Source organism: Felis catus, chromosome F2, assembly GCF_018350175.1.
Source record: "Felis catus isolate Fca126 chromosome F2, F.catus_Fca126_mat1.0, whole genome shotgun sequence".
NCBI classification, from domain to species: Eukaryota; Metazoa; Chordata; class Mammalia; order Carnivora; family Felidae; genus Felis; species Felis catus.
In genome coordinates, this window is record NC_058385.1 from 5895042 (window position 1) to 5910783 (window position 15742).

The following is a 15742-nucleotide window of genomic DNA, read 5'->3' on the forward strand; positions in this document are numbered from 1 at the left end:
GTAGATAACTAAACCCAGTATTTAATATATAATGAAAAATAAATGGGAATTTTATGTAAGAAAGAGCGTGGGGGCAGATTTTCAGGCATCAGGGAAGACCTCGTTGAAAAAAGGACCCTTCGATCGGACACACTGAAATCACACTGAAATCTGAAAAGTCTGTGTAATTGCTGTGCCGTGCGCCCTGCAGTCAAGATTCGTTCAGAACCTTCATAAGGCAGAACGAGGTCCGACTTCCTACCGGAAAATGGAGGCGGAAAATCAAAGTCTTTATCTGGCTGACATAGGGAGAGAAACACAGGTCCAAAGTAAAGCTTTGGCAGATCTGAAGGCTAGAGCCTGAGATCTCACGGCAGGATTCCAGACGATTGGACAAAGGCAAACTTCAGGACCGGCTGTGGCCTAAGGGGATTGAGTGAAGAAACGAATATTCACCCTTTTAGTCTTGCCTACTTTCTATTTTCCTTGGCTCTTGGAAATGAGTAAAAAATGATCTTGAGGGCTCACTACTAGACAGAAATACTTGCCATTACTTCTACCACGACTCTCTCAAGAGGGTGAATAATCAGGTTGAAAAACTCGAAGCAAAGCTACTTGTAACTGATTCGACTCCTTCCCGTTAGCATGCATTTCACACAGGACTCCTAGCCTATTGCCACTTCTCTCTTTCGCTTTTTGTTTGTCTTCACAACCGGACGCTGATCACAAAAGTAGAGGGCAGATATACGCAGGAAAAAAAAAAAACCCACAAAAACACGAGGAGACACCTGTTTTCCTTTAAGTATCAAAGCAGTTTGGATGCGGGTGGCTTCGTTTTATTTTGTGTTACAATTTCATCTGCGTAAGTAATTTTGATTTTTTCAAAGTGCGACTGTGAGTGTGTTTGTATTTTGCATGTCGACAATTCACACACCGGAAGACTGTTGGAGAAGCGGACGGTCTCCTGCTGGCAATGACAAGGAGTTCTGGAAAGAATTCAGGCTGCAGTAGGGCTGATGAGAACATCAGTGGGCAGCTCTCCAGTCTCATTGGCACAGGCTACACTGGAGATGAAACAGGCCCCTGATTCACTGAAGATCCAACAGCAAACGGGATTATTTTAAGGCAACCCTATGTTAAAGAAAATGTATTTTCTTTATAGCTTTTCTCACAAGGTTCCAACCTCTCATTTGTGGAGAAATGCAAACTCAGATCAGAAGATTCCGCTTAGGATCAAGGTAATTGTCTTATTGCCTTAAAGTGCGTGGCAGTACGTTTTGTTCTGGGAAGAAAATAGAATGAGGGTTTCTAAGGGTCCCTTGGAGGGCCTTGGGGCCTTAAGGAAGGCAGTGGCCGTGTGGGACAATGGCCATTTAAGACTATTTCAGTAGGAGATGGTTTAGCATTAAGAGTAATCGAGAAGCTGGGAATGGGCAGTGGGTTTTATGTTAGGCAGAGGTGGGATCGACTTGAGTGAGGTGCACAGTTCCTCCTGAAGTACTTTGTTCAGACAAATACTTGGCGATATATTTTCAGTGATTGGCGCTGGGTTAGGAGTTGGGATTACAGATTTGAGTGATACAGTTCTTACTCTTGTCCGCTTTAGAGTCTCATGGGACTCCGTTGGGGGGAACAATAAGCAAGCAATAATTTCATTGGAGCTTCATATGCATTATGGTAGAATTAGCTGTCGTACACGGGGCTTAAGACTAGGGATGTTCAAAAATGAGAAGAAAGAGATGATGACATTGACAGCATTTGAAGTGGGGCCGATCTCAGGGGAGAACTGTGAAAAATCTAAATTTGCCGTGAGATGCCTTCTTCACGGAGGCCCATGTCCCCCTTCTCTCCAAGCTTGTTCCCATAGAGATGCTGGGACCTTGGCAGTTGGGTCCATCCCACAGGAAAGCAATCTTAAAACTGAGAAACTCTTAATGCCTCCGTGTTTGCTTCATATACTTCAACCAAAACATCTTGCAACAACAGACAATGTAAGAGCAAATAGGAGCTCTCAGCTGTCTTCTGTTATACGAGGCATTAGATTTGCACAAATGTAAAACAGAGCCATACTGACCACTAGTTTTTGCTTATTTGTTTTGGAAAAGACCATTTTTCTTAAAAACATATCATTTCTATTCACATGACATATTTATGATTATTTAAATAATTTTTTAATGTTTTTATTTATTTTTGACAGAGAGAGAGAGAGACAGAGCATGAATGGGGGAAGGGCAGAGAGAGAGGGAGACACAGAATCCAAAGCAGGCTCCAGGCTCTGAGCTGTCAGCACAGAGCCCGACACGGGGCTCGAACTCACGAGCCATGAGACCATGACCCGAGCCCAAGTAGGACGCTCAACCGACTGAGCCACCCAGGCGCCCCAATTTATTATTGTTATTTTAAGACAAATCAACAAATATTTGTAAGAGTCTCGGTTTCTTTTTCTAACGTGATAAATATCAATAGATATAATCCACATAAGCAAAAGTTCTTTGGGGTCCTTGGTCATTTTTAATTGTGTAAAGGGGTCTTGAGATAAAAATGTGCGAGAACTACCAGTGTCATCAAAACAACAGGGCTTGGTTTCTTGTCCCACCTGCTGAGAACATGGACTTGAACGAGGAACCCAGTTTACTCATCTGTAAGATGGGCATGGGGACATAGCCACCTCACATGGTCATTGTGAGGAGTTAGGCAAACATCTTTGTAAGTTACCTAGATAATGCTTAATAAATACTTAATATGCTTCATCGATTAAAAAATATGCTTCGAACGCTTAAAAAATAAATATGTATTTTCTGCACAAAAAATTCAAATCTGGGAGGCATAACCCTCTTGGTCACAGATTTATTTTGTGATAAGATCCACATAATTCACCATACTGTTTTCATGTCCTAAGTAGACACGTCTTTAAGGTAACACCATTATTTTTTCTCTATGTTCTTGTTCATTTACCAACATTCAGACAATACATTCAGCTTCCTGGTTCTTCAAGGAAAGGGAAGTATCTTGGACAGTGGATGAGAACTTATATATCTAACCGCTGGAAGTTAATAATGTTCTTATTTCTACATCTATCTTTCATTTCAATTCAGGCGGCGTATGATCATAATAAAACCTGCAATTGAGCACAGACTCTGGTAAGGCCTGGGCTAAGGCTGTGGAAATAAGTCCGTAAAGCATTTTCAAACTGGTCAAATTGAATTTAGGAGCTGAGAATTTAGGCAAAAATATAGTACCCCAAAAATGTACCGATCTCAACACTCCCTGGGTGACCCTCTGTGTGAAGAAAAGGCCCCTTACCAATTTCTACCTATTTCTTCTTACCTGTTGTATAGCCCTGGATATATATATATATATATATATAGAGAGAGAGAGAGAGAGAGAGAGCACCCTGCTGTAGAAGCAAGATTATTGTTAGCAATGTTTCAAAAAATTATTTTTTTTTTCAACGTTTATTTATTTTTGGGACAGAGAGAGACAGAGCATGAACGGGGGAGGGGCAGAGAGAGAGGGAGACACAGAATCAGAAACAAGCTCCAGGCTCTGAGCCATCAGCCCAGAGCCCGATGCGGGGCTCGAACTCACGGACCGCGAGATCGTGACCTGGTTGAAGTCGGACGCTTAACCGACTGCGCCACCCAGGCGCCCCTCAAAAAATTATTTTTATCATTAACAGCTTTCTCTTATTACATAGATTTAAACTTATAAGTTAAAAAATTATTTTCTTAAAGTATCTTAAAATATATCCAAGGAAATATTATACACATATGGTACTTTCTAGAACAGCATGACGGTCAGTTGAAAAATATTTATTCCTCAAAGCAACAAATTAGAAATTGTGGACTGTTGAGGCACCTGTGTGGCTCAATCGGTTAAGTGTCTGACTTTGGCTCAGGGCATGACCTTGTGGTCCGTGAGTTCAAGCCCCGTGTTGGGCTCTGTGCTGACAGCTCGGAGCCTGGAGCCTGCTTCGGATTCTGGGTCTCCCTCTCTCCCTGCCTCTCCCCCGGACAAAAAATAATAAACATTTAAAAAAAAAAAAGAAATTGTGGACTATTTAACCACCTACCTGATGTCTCAATTTTTTTTTTGTCAGTTAAGAAATTAGGATTTTATGAAGCATTGCCTCTTCCTTCCTGTGCTGTGTAGTGCCCTTTTGAGACTAAATTTATGTGGAAAATGTGAGCCAAGAATTTTGCATTAGGATCTTAATCTAATGACCAAGGCTGTTCTTTTTTTTCCCCAAATAGTGCTCAATGTAGCAACACAGCTTTTTAGTATCGAAGGAATTGAGGCAATTAGTCCAATAAAACTTCAAAAGGATTCCTTAATTGAGTAAGTACATTCAAGAGGTGAATAGTCTACTTTAAAAACAGCAATAAAAAATTTTTTTTAATTTTTTTAACGTTTATTTTTATTTTTGAGACAGAGACAGAGCATGAACGGGGGAGGGTCAGAGAGAGAAGGAGACACAGAATCTGAAATGGGCTCCAGGCTCTGAGCTGTCAGCACAGAGCCTGATGCAGGGCTTGAACTCACGGACCGCAAGATCATGACCTGAGCCGAAGTCGGACGCTTAACCGACTGAGTCACCCAGGCGCCCTCCTCCTCTCTTTGTCTGTTCATCAACATCTTCCAGTTTTCTTTGTTCTTTCTTTCTTTCTTTCTTTCTTTTTCTTTCTTTCTTTCTTTTTTTAATGTTTATTTATTCTTGAGACAGAGCACGAGCAGGGGAGGGGCAGAGAGAGAGGGAGACCCAGAATCGGAAGCAGGCCCCAGGCTCTGAGCCATCAGCACAGAGCCCGATGCAGGGCTTGAACTCATGAACTGTGAGATCGCGACCTGAGCCAAAGTCGGAAGCTCAACCGACTGAGCCACCCAGGCGTCCAGGGTGAAGGATTCTTGATTGTTGCTGTTTCCAGAAATCCGGGGTTCCAGTAAGTCAGCATCATCACAGATTCACTTCAGGAACCAGGGCAGTACGGTGAGTCCTGCGATTCCCCAAGTCAACAGAGAGCACAGAGAGCCATGTGAGGGGAGCCAGTGCACCAAGGAACACACACCCTTGAGGTGGCTCCCCCCAGGGAGGGGCAAGAGAGCTCATTTGTCAGGGTCTGGCATGCAGTGGCAGCTTCTGGTTAGGAAGTCCCAAGCCTTCGATTTGGGCCCTGTGTGTGGTGTGGTGAGGGACGTGTTGCCGTGCCCACGGCACGGGGACAGATGTGGACAAGTGACGTGGTGATCGCTAGCGTGGCAGACTCTCTCAGGAGCCGTATTCCCATGTGAACCCTTCCGGTGGGCACCTGCCGGAGTGGGGCGGACGGTCTGATAGGGAACCCCAGTCTGGGGCCACGGTTCCCAGCCCGAGAGGGCGTGTCCTTCGTCTGCAACTGTCCGGGAGTCAGACGTGTCCCGCTTTCCAACCTGACACCGACGGACAAGCCCTGGCGCTCACCACGGGGATTCCGCTTACTTAACACCAGTGGACCGGGCTCAGGCGCTGAGGGCGACTTGGGTGAGCTCAGGATCCCATAGGGCCCAAGACTCTGAAAGGAGACCCTCTGGCGGGAGGCTGCCTGCTTTTGGACGCTGCCTCTCTTTTCCAGAGAGGCTCTGCTCCGCGAAAATCCTCAAGGGTTGCAGAAGCTGCGTCTGTCTGTAACACCTATGACGTGTCCCCCGTCTCTTCGTAGGCACAATGGGCTATGATATTTGGATAAAATCCTAACTGCTTAGTGTTTGTTTTGACCTCACGGCGTCTCTTACCTCTGTGAACCAAAACATTACCTGTAGCCCGGATCTTTAAAACCTCACGGTCTGTGCCTTAAAATGCAAGGCACAGCGTTGTTTCGTGTGGGTTTGCCTCGCCTTTCCTGAGAACAACTACGGATCGTGTGTGCATTCTTATGGTTTTGGTCACGTGGGCATTCTTAGGATTCTGAGTTTTCAGACAAGCAGATGGTCTTCTGTAGATCACCAAACATTGCACATAAGCACCCAAAGTTTAAGCGTTGTTTGAAAAATCAAAGCCCGGGGAGGGCAGCCCTCGTCTTTCTGGTCTTTCTGTCACTTGGTGATTTTCTGTCGCTCCCATCTGGTGACAGTGACCATGGTTTCTAATTCAAAAACCGAAGCTCCTGGCTTCACAAAAAGCATACGTGCCACTTTGGGGACTAAGAGGCAATTTGAGAGGTAAGTCAGTGGAAATTCTAATACGTCTTTATGTTCTTTGGGGACATTGTAGCAATGCAATTGAAATTGAGATTGTTCCCGACAGGGAACCTATACTTGGTAATTGCCAAATGATATTTTTCAAGGGATCAAATGAAATAAAAATAGATAAAGTTAATCTGGGCTGTGGCCGATAGTTGTTGTCGTTGTTTTTTAACAGTCACCCTAACCCTGGTGGCTCCATAGCCACATCCAGAGTGGACAGAGGCCCTTGAGAATGGATAGTAAAGGAAACAGAGTCAGCAATGGCAATTCACACCCAAAACTGGATTTTCCCGACACAACATTGCATTCCGGCATTCCCTGATTACTTGTGTTTATGCTTTCCATCTCAATGGACTACTGCAGAGACTCTAGTTTCTGATAACGTCATAGGTACAGAGACATGACGGGCCCATGGATAGAGAGAATACTGCTGGTACTGAGGGCTCCAAAATGCACAGATAGCTGGAAGAAAAGAGAGGGATGGTTAAGAAACTCTCCTTCCTATGAGGCGTTCTGCCAGTTGGTGAGCGTGAGCATCTGTGGGCAATGATCAGGTCTGACTGCCTCCCAGCAACGACTGAAACACCCTGGATGGGCACCCTGGGGACCCACTGTTTCTGAGCAATGGGGTTCTGTCAGGGATAACGAATCCACTTAATCTCATTGGAGACTGGTTTCTCGCTGTGAACGATTTCTCCTGACATTTAACCGCAAAATGAGGCCCAAATATTTAAGCAAGTTGTTAACCACGAAATAGTGTCTATCTCAAAAATGTACTAGAATAATGTGACCAAGAATAGTCAACAAATCTGCAGAAAAGACCTAACCATGTTTTCCATACATACAGCACTCGCAAAAGGGGAGGCGTAAGATCAACGATCTGATTTCACAAAGTTGAAATTCTTTGTACGACGAACTTGAAAATTCTCTTTCCTGTTTCTTTTACTCTTCTTTTAAAATGTTTACTTGTTTAGAGAGAGTGTGTGTGAGCGAGCAGGGGAAGAGCAGGGAGAGAGGAGAGGGAGAGAGTCACAAGCAGGCTCTGTGCTGACAGCACGGAGCCAGACATGGGGCTCGATCCCAGGAACTGTGAGATCATGACCTGAGCCAAAATCCAGAGTCAGAGGCTTAACTGACTGAGCCACCCAGGCGCCCTTCTTTTTTCTTTGTTTATTTTTTTTTAAGTTCATGTATTTATTTTGAGAGAGACAGAGACAGCACAAGCGAGGAGGGGCAGAGAGAGAGGGAGAGAGAATCTTCACCAGGCTCTGTGCTGCCAGAGCACTGTGGGGCTTGAATTCATAAAACCCATGAGATCGTGATCTGAGCTGAAACCAAGAGTCACGCGCTCAACCAGCTGAGCCACCCAGATGCCCCCCTCTTTTCAGTTTCTCACATATTTTTTATTTTGTGAGGAAGTAATCATAATATGACTGACATCAATTTTATACGTTTTAAATATACTTGGAGGAAAACATCCTCTAGATTCTTCTAAGTCTAAATTTATGAATCGTAATTGATAAGTATTAACAGTTTTTATTTTAATCCATTTAATGTTATCTGTCTTGTCATACAACGAGAGCATTCTGGCCAACAAGTTAAACTATAACAGATTCTTTAAAAAACGTTCTCAGATAATAATTAACTAAGCCAATCCTAAATTATTTTCTTTATTTTAAAGATCTTACCAGTTTGGTCAAATAGGAGGTATAAATGGGCACAATTATGGGGATGATCTGAGCACAAGGGAGGCCTATTATTTTTGGTAACAGCTGACCCATCAGTGTGCAAATCAGACTCCACTCTATTTCATAGTGGAGTTGGTTATCTTAGAGAGATAATCAGTAAAGGCTATTTTCTTGAGCTACCCAAATTAACTTGATTTTAGAAGAAGATTAGAGGGCTAAATCTGTAAGTAATATAATTTTGCCTGTCCTCGGGGCACCTGGGTGGCTCAGCCGGTTGAGTGTCCGACTTCAGCTCGGGTCATGATCTCATGGTCTGTGAGTTCAGGCTCTGTGCTGACGGCTCAGAGCCTGGAGCCTGCTTCGGATTCTGTGTCTCCCTCTCTCTCTGCCCCTCCCCTGCTCATGCTTTGTCTCTGTCTCAAAAATAAACAAAAACATTAAAAAAAATTTTAATTTTGCCTGTCCTGGATATTTCATAAATTTGCGTGGATACCAAGCATTTGATGTCTCTAGCTTATGCCGTCACAGTGCTCTTGACCTTGCCAAAGGATTTACCCTGACACCCTGAAGTCTCCATTTCCATGTAATAGTGTATTTTAGGAAGAGGGTAAAAGGAAATAGGGTCCTTGAGTCCAGTTGGTACAATTATGGAGCCACTCAGACACTGAGGAAACTTAAATCATGAACGGAAACTATTACCTTACTGCCAAAGAGCCCGAAAGATGTAAATGGAGAGATGCTACAGTGGTTCCCCCAATATCCTTGCTCAAAGTCACCTGGAGGCTATCCAGATATCAAAAAATTGTAGACTCCCAGACCTGACCTGCTATGTAAACCAATATGGGGGTTATGATGCAGCCTGAATGAGGTCACCAAGATTGCAAAGTATGAGGCCTCAGGATTCAAATTAGAAAGAAAAATTAAAATTTTCTGTTTGCCGATGATATAACTTTGCATAGAGAAAACCCTCGAGACTCCACCAAAAAGCTGTTAGACCTAGTGAATGAATTCAGTCAAGTTTCAGGATACAAAGTCTACATACAAAAATCCGTTGCATTTCTATATGCTAACAGCGAATGAAATGAAAAAAGAATCCCATATATGATCTTATCAAAACTAAGAAAATACTTAGGAACAAATTTAACCAAAGAAGTGAAAGATCTATACACTAAAAACTATGGAATAATGATGCAAAAAAAAATTAAAGATAAAAATGAGTGGAAAGATAGCCCATGTTCCTGCATTGTAAGGATTCACGTTGTTCAATGTCCATGCTAGTCCAAAACGCAAACTCTATCAAAACTCTAATAAAATTATCTACAGAAGTAAACAAAAACAATCCTGAAATTCAAATGGAAACACAGAAGACCCCCAGAAGCCAAAGCAATCATGGGAAGGAAAACAAGTGGGAGGCATCACATTTCTTGATTTCAAGCTATATTATAAAGCTACAGTGAGTAATCAGAACAGTAGGCAACTGGCATAAAACCAGACACATAGAACAATGGAACAGGACAGAGAGCCCAGAAATAAACCCCCACGTATATGGCCGAATGATATTTGACAAGGGAATGGGGAAATGAGGAAATGGTGGTCTCTTTAAGAAATGATGCTGGGAAAACTGGATATTCAAATGCAAAAGAATGAAATTTAACTTCTATGTAATACCACTCGCAACTTAACTCAAAACGGATGAAAAGATAAGACCAGAAGTCATCACACTTCTAGAGAAAAACATACGAAAGAATTTCCTTGACGTTGGTCTTGGCTATGATTTTTTTTTTTTGCACAACAATAAACAATGAGCAAAGAAAAGGCAGCCTACAGAATGTGAAAAATGTTTGCAAACCATATATTTGATAAAGGGTTGATATCCAAAAAATATGAGCGACTTATACAGTTTGACTGCAAAAAAAAAAAAAAAAAAACCCAATAAAAAAAATGGGCAGAGCACCTGAACAGACATTTTTTTCAAAGAAAACAAAAATGACCAACAAGCACATGAAAAGGTACACGACATCACTAATCATCAGGGAAATTCAAATTAAATCCAATATATACTTAATTGAATATTATCCAGCTATAAAAAAAAAGAAGGAAAACCTGCCAATTGCAATGACATGGATGGACCTTGAGAGCATAATGCTAAGTGAAAAAGTCAGACAGAGAAGCAAATACTGTATACTCTCCCTTATATGTGGAATTTAAATAGGAAGGTGGTTGCCAGGGGCTGAGGGGTGGGGGAAGTGTGGAGATGTCAGACAAAGAGTACAAGCTCTCAGTTAATAAGATAAATAGGTTCCAGGGATCTAATGTACAACCTGGTGACTGAAGACAATACTATATTGTATGCTTGAAAGTTTTTGTGAGAGTAGTAAAAATACATCAAATAGTAATTATGTAAGGTGAAGGATGTATTAGGTAACCTTATTGCGGTAAATATTTCACAATAAACATGTATATCAACTCATCACATTGTATGCCTTATACTTACACAATGTTATATGGCAATAATATCTCAATAATGCTAGGAAGAAAGTTTCAACCCATCAATATGATGCCAAAACTTCGTGGGGCACCCGGGTGGCTCATTTGGTTAAGTGTCCGACTCTTGATTTCACCTCAGGTCATGATCTCGTGGTTCATGGGATCAAGACTCTGCTTTGGATCCTCTCTCTCTTTCTCAAAATAAATCAATTAACTTAAAAAAGTTCTAATTAGTGTACTATAACAATTGTGTTTCACTTCTAATGTGCCCCGGAATAAACATTACTTCAAGTAACAATACCCTGGATTACATAACTGAGTAATATCAGTACCCCAGGATTGCCCTGCAATTAAAAAACATAGAAATATTATATATATAAATGTATATTAAATACATTTTATATATTAATATATTTACTTATAAATATATATTATTTCTATATAATGTATTTAATATATAATAATATATTAATAATATATGTTTAATATATTGATATTATATGTGTGTGTGTGTATACACTTGGAATCTCTAGAATGATGAATATCTTTTGTATGCTAACAATATGATGGGTGGCTGGGGGCCCCTAGATAGCTTCAGGCTGGCTACTGGCTGCCAGAAGTCCCAACCACTTGATGAGAAGGTTGGAACTTTTCAGGCGTCTCCCTACCCTATCTCCTCTAAGAAGGGGAGACAGCCTAGAGATTGAGTTCATGTAATCAGTCAGACCTGCATAACTGAACCTCCATAAAACCTCTAAACAACCGGGTTCGGAGAGTTTCCTGGTCGGTTAACACATCAAGGTGCCAGGAGGGTGGTGAGCCCAGAGAGGGCGTGGAAGCTCCATCCTCCTTCCCCTATACCTGGTTCCGTGCACTGCTTCAAGTTGGCTGTTCCTGAGTCCCTTATATGTTCCTGAGTCCCTTATAATGAACCACTTATGGTAAGTAAACCATTTTTCCTGAGTTCAGTGAGCCATTCTAGCAAATTGGCAAATGGGGGGGGGGGAAGGGGTTGTAGCAATTCCCACTTTATAAAGAATAAAGGAGGCCCAGGAATGGAGATTGGTGTCTGAAGTGGGACAAGTCTTATGGGGCTGAGCCCTCCACCTGCGGGGTTTGTACCCATTCCACAGGTCGTGTCAGAATTGAGTTGAATGATAGGACACCCACCTGGTGTCAGAGGGTTGGAGACTTGGATGATACAAGGAAATGCAGTGGTAGCGGTAGAAATGTGTTGTTGGAAAATAGGGGGCAGAGTGTGGGGTCTGTCCTTACAAAATCTCCCTTTGTGAGCCCACTGAGAACCACAGGTATAGTGGAACATGCATGGAAAAAAAATCTGGCGTTTAAATGTTGCCTCAGTCTTACGACCTATCACTTACGTGCACTTAGGTGCTTATCACTTACGGGCCCTGTAACTAGCACCTGCCGAGAAACTGTGCAAAGTCACATGAAATAAAAGCAGGTCCTTATTTATTCATGGTTTGTGGTCTAAGTTTTTGTCATTTGCTTGGAAATGTAAACACACTTCTCTCTTGAAGCTTACTGCTTAAATCATTTCCTGGTTCAATTACGTATTTAATTGATAGTGTAGCCACGGCACAGCCTAGTGCTGAAATTCTTGGGTGCTTAGGACACAGCCAATGCTTGCTGAATGCTCACTGGCCGCTGGCAGGGCCACCGACGAGGACCCTGCGAGCTGCTCACCACCGCATGGGGCGTCCCGCCCCTGGCCTGCTGCCCTCGCCTAGAGGGAAGGACGGTGCCTCCCTCCCTCCCTCCCTCCTTCATCAAAAGCAACAGGTTCCCAAATGTCTGATCCTTGCCATCGGATACATGAGAGAGAGTATCACAATGTGTTTTCATATGCATGCATCTTATAATCAACAAAATGGAGCATCGTTTCATTTATTGACGAGCCATTTTTAATCCCATCTGTGATTATTTATTGGGCTATTGATCTTTATTGATTTTCAGGAACCCTACATGGGGATTTATTTATTTACTTACTTATTTTTTGGGAGAGAGAGGGTACAAGTGAGAGAATCCTAGGAGGGGCAGAGAGAGAGAAAGAGAAAGAGCGAGAGAGAGGGAAGCAGGACTCGTGTTTCCTGGAGCTAGGGATCCAGCTCACCGGATGTGAGACTCAGACTCACAAACCGTGAGATCATGACCTGATCGTTGATCATGACTGAGCCGCCGAGGTGCTCCATGGGGTTATTTTAATTTATTTAAAAAAATTTTTTTTTAAATGTTTATTTATTTTTGACAGAGAGAGAGAGAGAGAGAGAGGGTGGGGAAGGGGCAGAGAGAGAGGGAGACACATAATCCAAAGCAGGCTCCAGGCTCTGAGATGTCAGCACAGAGCCCGACACGGGGCTTGAACTCACAGACTGTGAAATCACGACTTGAGCCGAAGTCAGATGCTCAACTGACTGAGCCACCCGGGCACCCCATCCATGGGGTAATTTTTAGATAATAGTCCTTTGCCTGAGGTATGAGCTTATCACTCTAGGCCGTGTTCAATCTGAGCTTCCTCTCCCTGGCTGCAGGGGCTGCTCAGAATGACAAGTTACGTTTTCCTGTTGACTTTCAGACTCAGGTCCTGTTGCTGGGAGATGCGGAATGGTGCAAATCCCACAGGTTCTGATAGACAAAGGAGTCTCTCCTCTGTGTGTCTGCAGCCTCCTGAGGGTCCCAGGGGAGTGTGTCGGTGGGGGGGGGGGGTACTCCTGCCAGCCAACCTGCAGGGTAGGCATCTCGGGTGCCCTCCCTCCCAGTCCTCTGAAGGTCATGTGCACTGAGTACAGTCCCACCAGTCACCATGGAACTTCTTCCCCTTGAGGTCCTCTGAGCAGTAAGCACCAAGCTCTTTCTGGTTTTCCAACATCTCGACCCCCCTCCCAGTCCTGGGCCCCCACCCCCTCCGCCGCCATTGCTAGTCTCTCAGCAGAACTGAGGCCCCATCCAAGGTCAGCCTGCAAGTCTCAGTGCAACCACATACGGGAGAAGCCTGGTGACTGGAAGTGGGGAGTGCGGGGTGCACTAAATTCACAGGTCCGTGAGGGAGAATAACAGCTTTATGAGCTGAGTCTTTCTCTCCAAGAACATGGCCTGACTCTTTATTTCTTTAGATCCTCACTTTTGTCTCTTGACGACATTTCGAATTTTCTTCCTCTAGATTTTGCGCGTATGTTGTTTATCTGTGCGTATTTTATTTTTTCCTAAAAATGTATCCCCAAGTAAGTTTATTGCTAAGTGTCGATTGCCTCTGTAGATATTGTCAATAAAGTATTTGCTTTCAGTAAATATGATTGTTACTTTGTTGTTATTTGCAAAAGTTGTTCAGTTGATTTTCTTGGGATTTTTAAAGTGCATTGTTCATTTATTTGCAAATAATATACCAGACTAAGTAAAATGGAATGACAGCAGATATCCTTATCTGATTCTGACTTTAAGGAGACTGTTTCTGGTGTTTGCTCATTACTTCAAATGCTTAATGGGTATGTATTATTAAGCTTAAAAAGTTTCCAAGTATTTATATGTCATTAAAAGGTTTTAATTAAAATAGATGTTAAATTTTTAAAAGTTTCAACATGAAAATCTGCATATTTTTCTTTCGTTTAGTAATACAGTAAATATTAATAATAGATTTGAAAAATGGAAATATCTTGATATTCTTGAAATAGACTACTTATTCTTGGTATATTGTTTTCTAAATTGGTTGTTGATTTCTGATTTTTATCTGCAGTTTGTGTGTATGTTTTCTTATGGATTTTCAGCTCATTATCCTCATTTTATGAAAAATTTAGAAAGAACATTTTTTTAACGTTCTGAAACTATTTGAATAACATTAGAACCATCAGTTTCCGGATTTAATGGTGATATTTTAGGTGTTTGTGTGTGTGTGTGTGCGTGTGTGTGTTGAGGGGAAGGGGCTGGTTAGATTCATGACAACCATCTCCATTTCTTCTAAGCATTTAATACATGTAATTTATATTTTCCCATTACCCATTTCATTTAATTTTTTTGTACCATGAAGAGTTGTTTTGTACTGCTAAATATTTTTTTATGTCTATTATCCAATTTATGAGCTTCAAATAATAGTTTTTGTGCCTTAATTATCAAAAAGAGTGAAACTAACACATTTACACTGCTTCCCACAGTGTTATCCCTTATCTTTTTAAAATACTGATTTGGGACATTAACATTTATATGATATTCTCTTATCCCTACATTTGTTTTAGTCTAGTGTATACAATTAATTAGATTGAGGGCTCATTGTGAGCCCTCATATAATTTTTCCATTTGTTTCTTAGTGGGCTGAGTTCATTCCCTGCTCTTTCAAGATGGGTGCATAAGACAATAGTTTCTATCTTCCTTTTTAAATGTTACCAAATGGTTTGTCTCTTGCTTTTAAATTTGAATGACAGTTTAGGTGGGTATAAAATTTGGGAAATCTTATCTTTTTTCTTCAAGTACTTTGCTCCTCTCTCTTAATAATCTAATGAATGGGGCTATGGAGAATATTTTTCCCATTTGAGCATCTTAATGTCATTGCTTGGTTACTAAATATGTCTTTATTTCTGATGTTCAGAAATATTACCACAACATGTCAGAATATTTACTTTAAATCTGTGGATTCATGTCTTTGTTTATTTCTTTTAAATTTTGTTTTATTAAATTATATCTTTCAAAAATTTTCTTTCCATTATTTATGATTTATTTGGGGGATAAGGGAGTCAAATTATGTATATTTTTCATCTTTTTTGCTTATCTTGCTCCTCGAGTATTTTTTCTCTAATTATTTATTTTATTTTATTTTTTCCTGTTTCATTTTGCTCACTCAAATCCTCCCCACCTTCTTTTTCCTGTGGTGTTCATTATTCACAACTTTCTATTTTTTACTCATTCCTGTGATCATTTTTTGCTTTCGATATTTTCCTGAGCTCTACCAACTCTTATTTCATTTTATTTTGTTTCTCTGCCTTTTCTTTTCTGATTTTTTGCATCTTGTAGTTTTGATATTTTTAAAAGGCGATCTTTTTTTAGATTGTGGTGGTGGTGGTTGTTTTAAAATTTATTGCGGGGCTCCTGGGTGGCTCAGTTGGTTAAGTGTCCAACTTTGGATCAGGTCATGATCTTGCGGTTAGTGAGTTCAAGTCCTGTGTAGGGCTCTGAGCTGACAACTCAGAGCCTGGATCCTGCTTCGGATTCTGTGTCTCCCTCTCCCTCTGCCCCTCTCCTGGTTGCACTCTGTCTTTCTCTCTCTCCCTCTCCCTCTCTCCCAAAAATAAACATTTTTTTAAAAATTAAAAATTATTGCAAATGGCTAGTCAAATACTTATCTGCTCTAATGGCAACAGATT

At 41.6% G+C, this 15742-nt stretch overlaps 1 long non-coding RNA gene across 1 annotated transcript in view; it reads left to right on the forward strand.

The window, feature by feature from the left end:
- The first annotated feature begins 219 nt into the window (after window positions 1–219).
- The window catches only part of LOC109495971, a 53638-nt gene continuing 38115 nt past the window's right edge, over window positions 220–15742 (forward strand). The window contains exon 1 of the long non-coding RNA XR_002151700.2: window positions 220–1217. This is a non-coding gene — a long non-coding RNA (uncharacterized LOC109495971). The remainder of the gene's footprint in view (window positions 1218–15742) is intronic.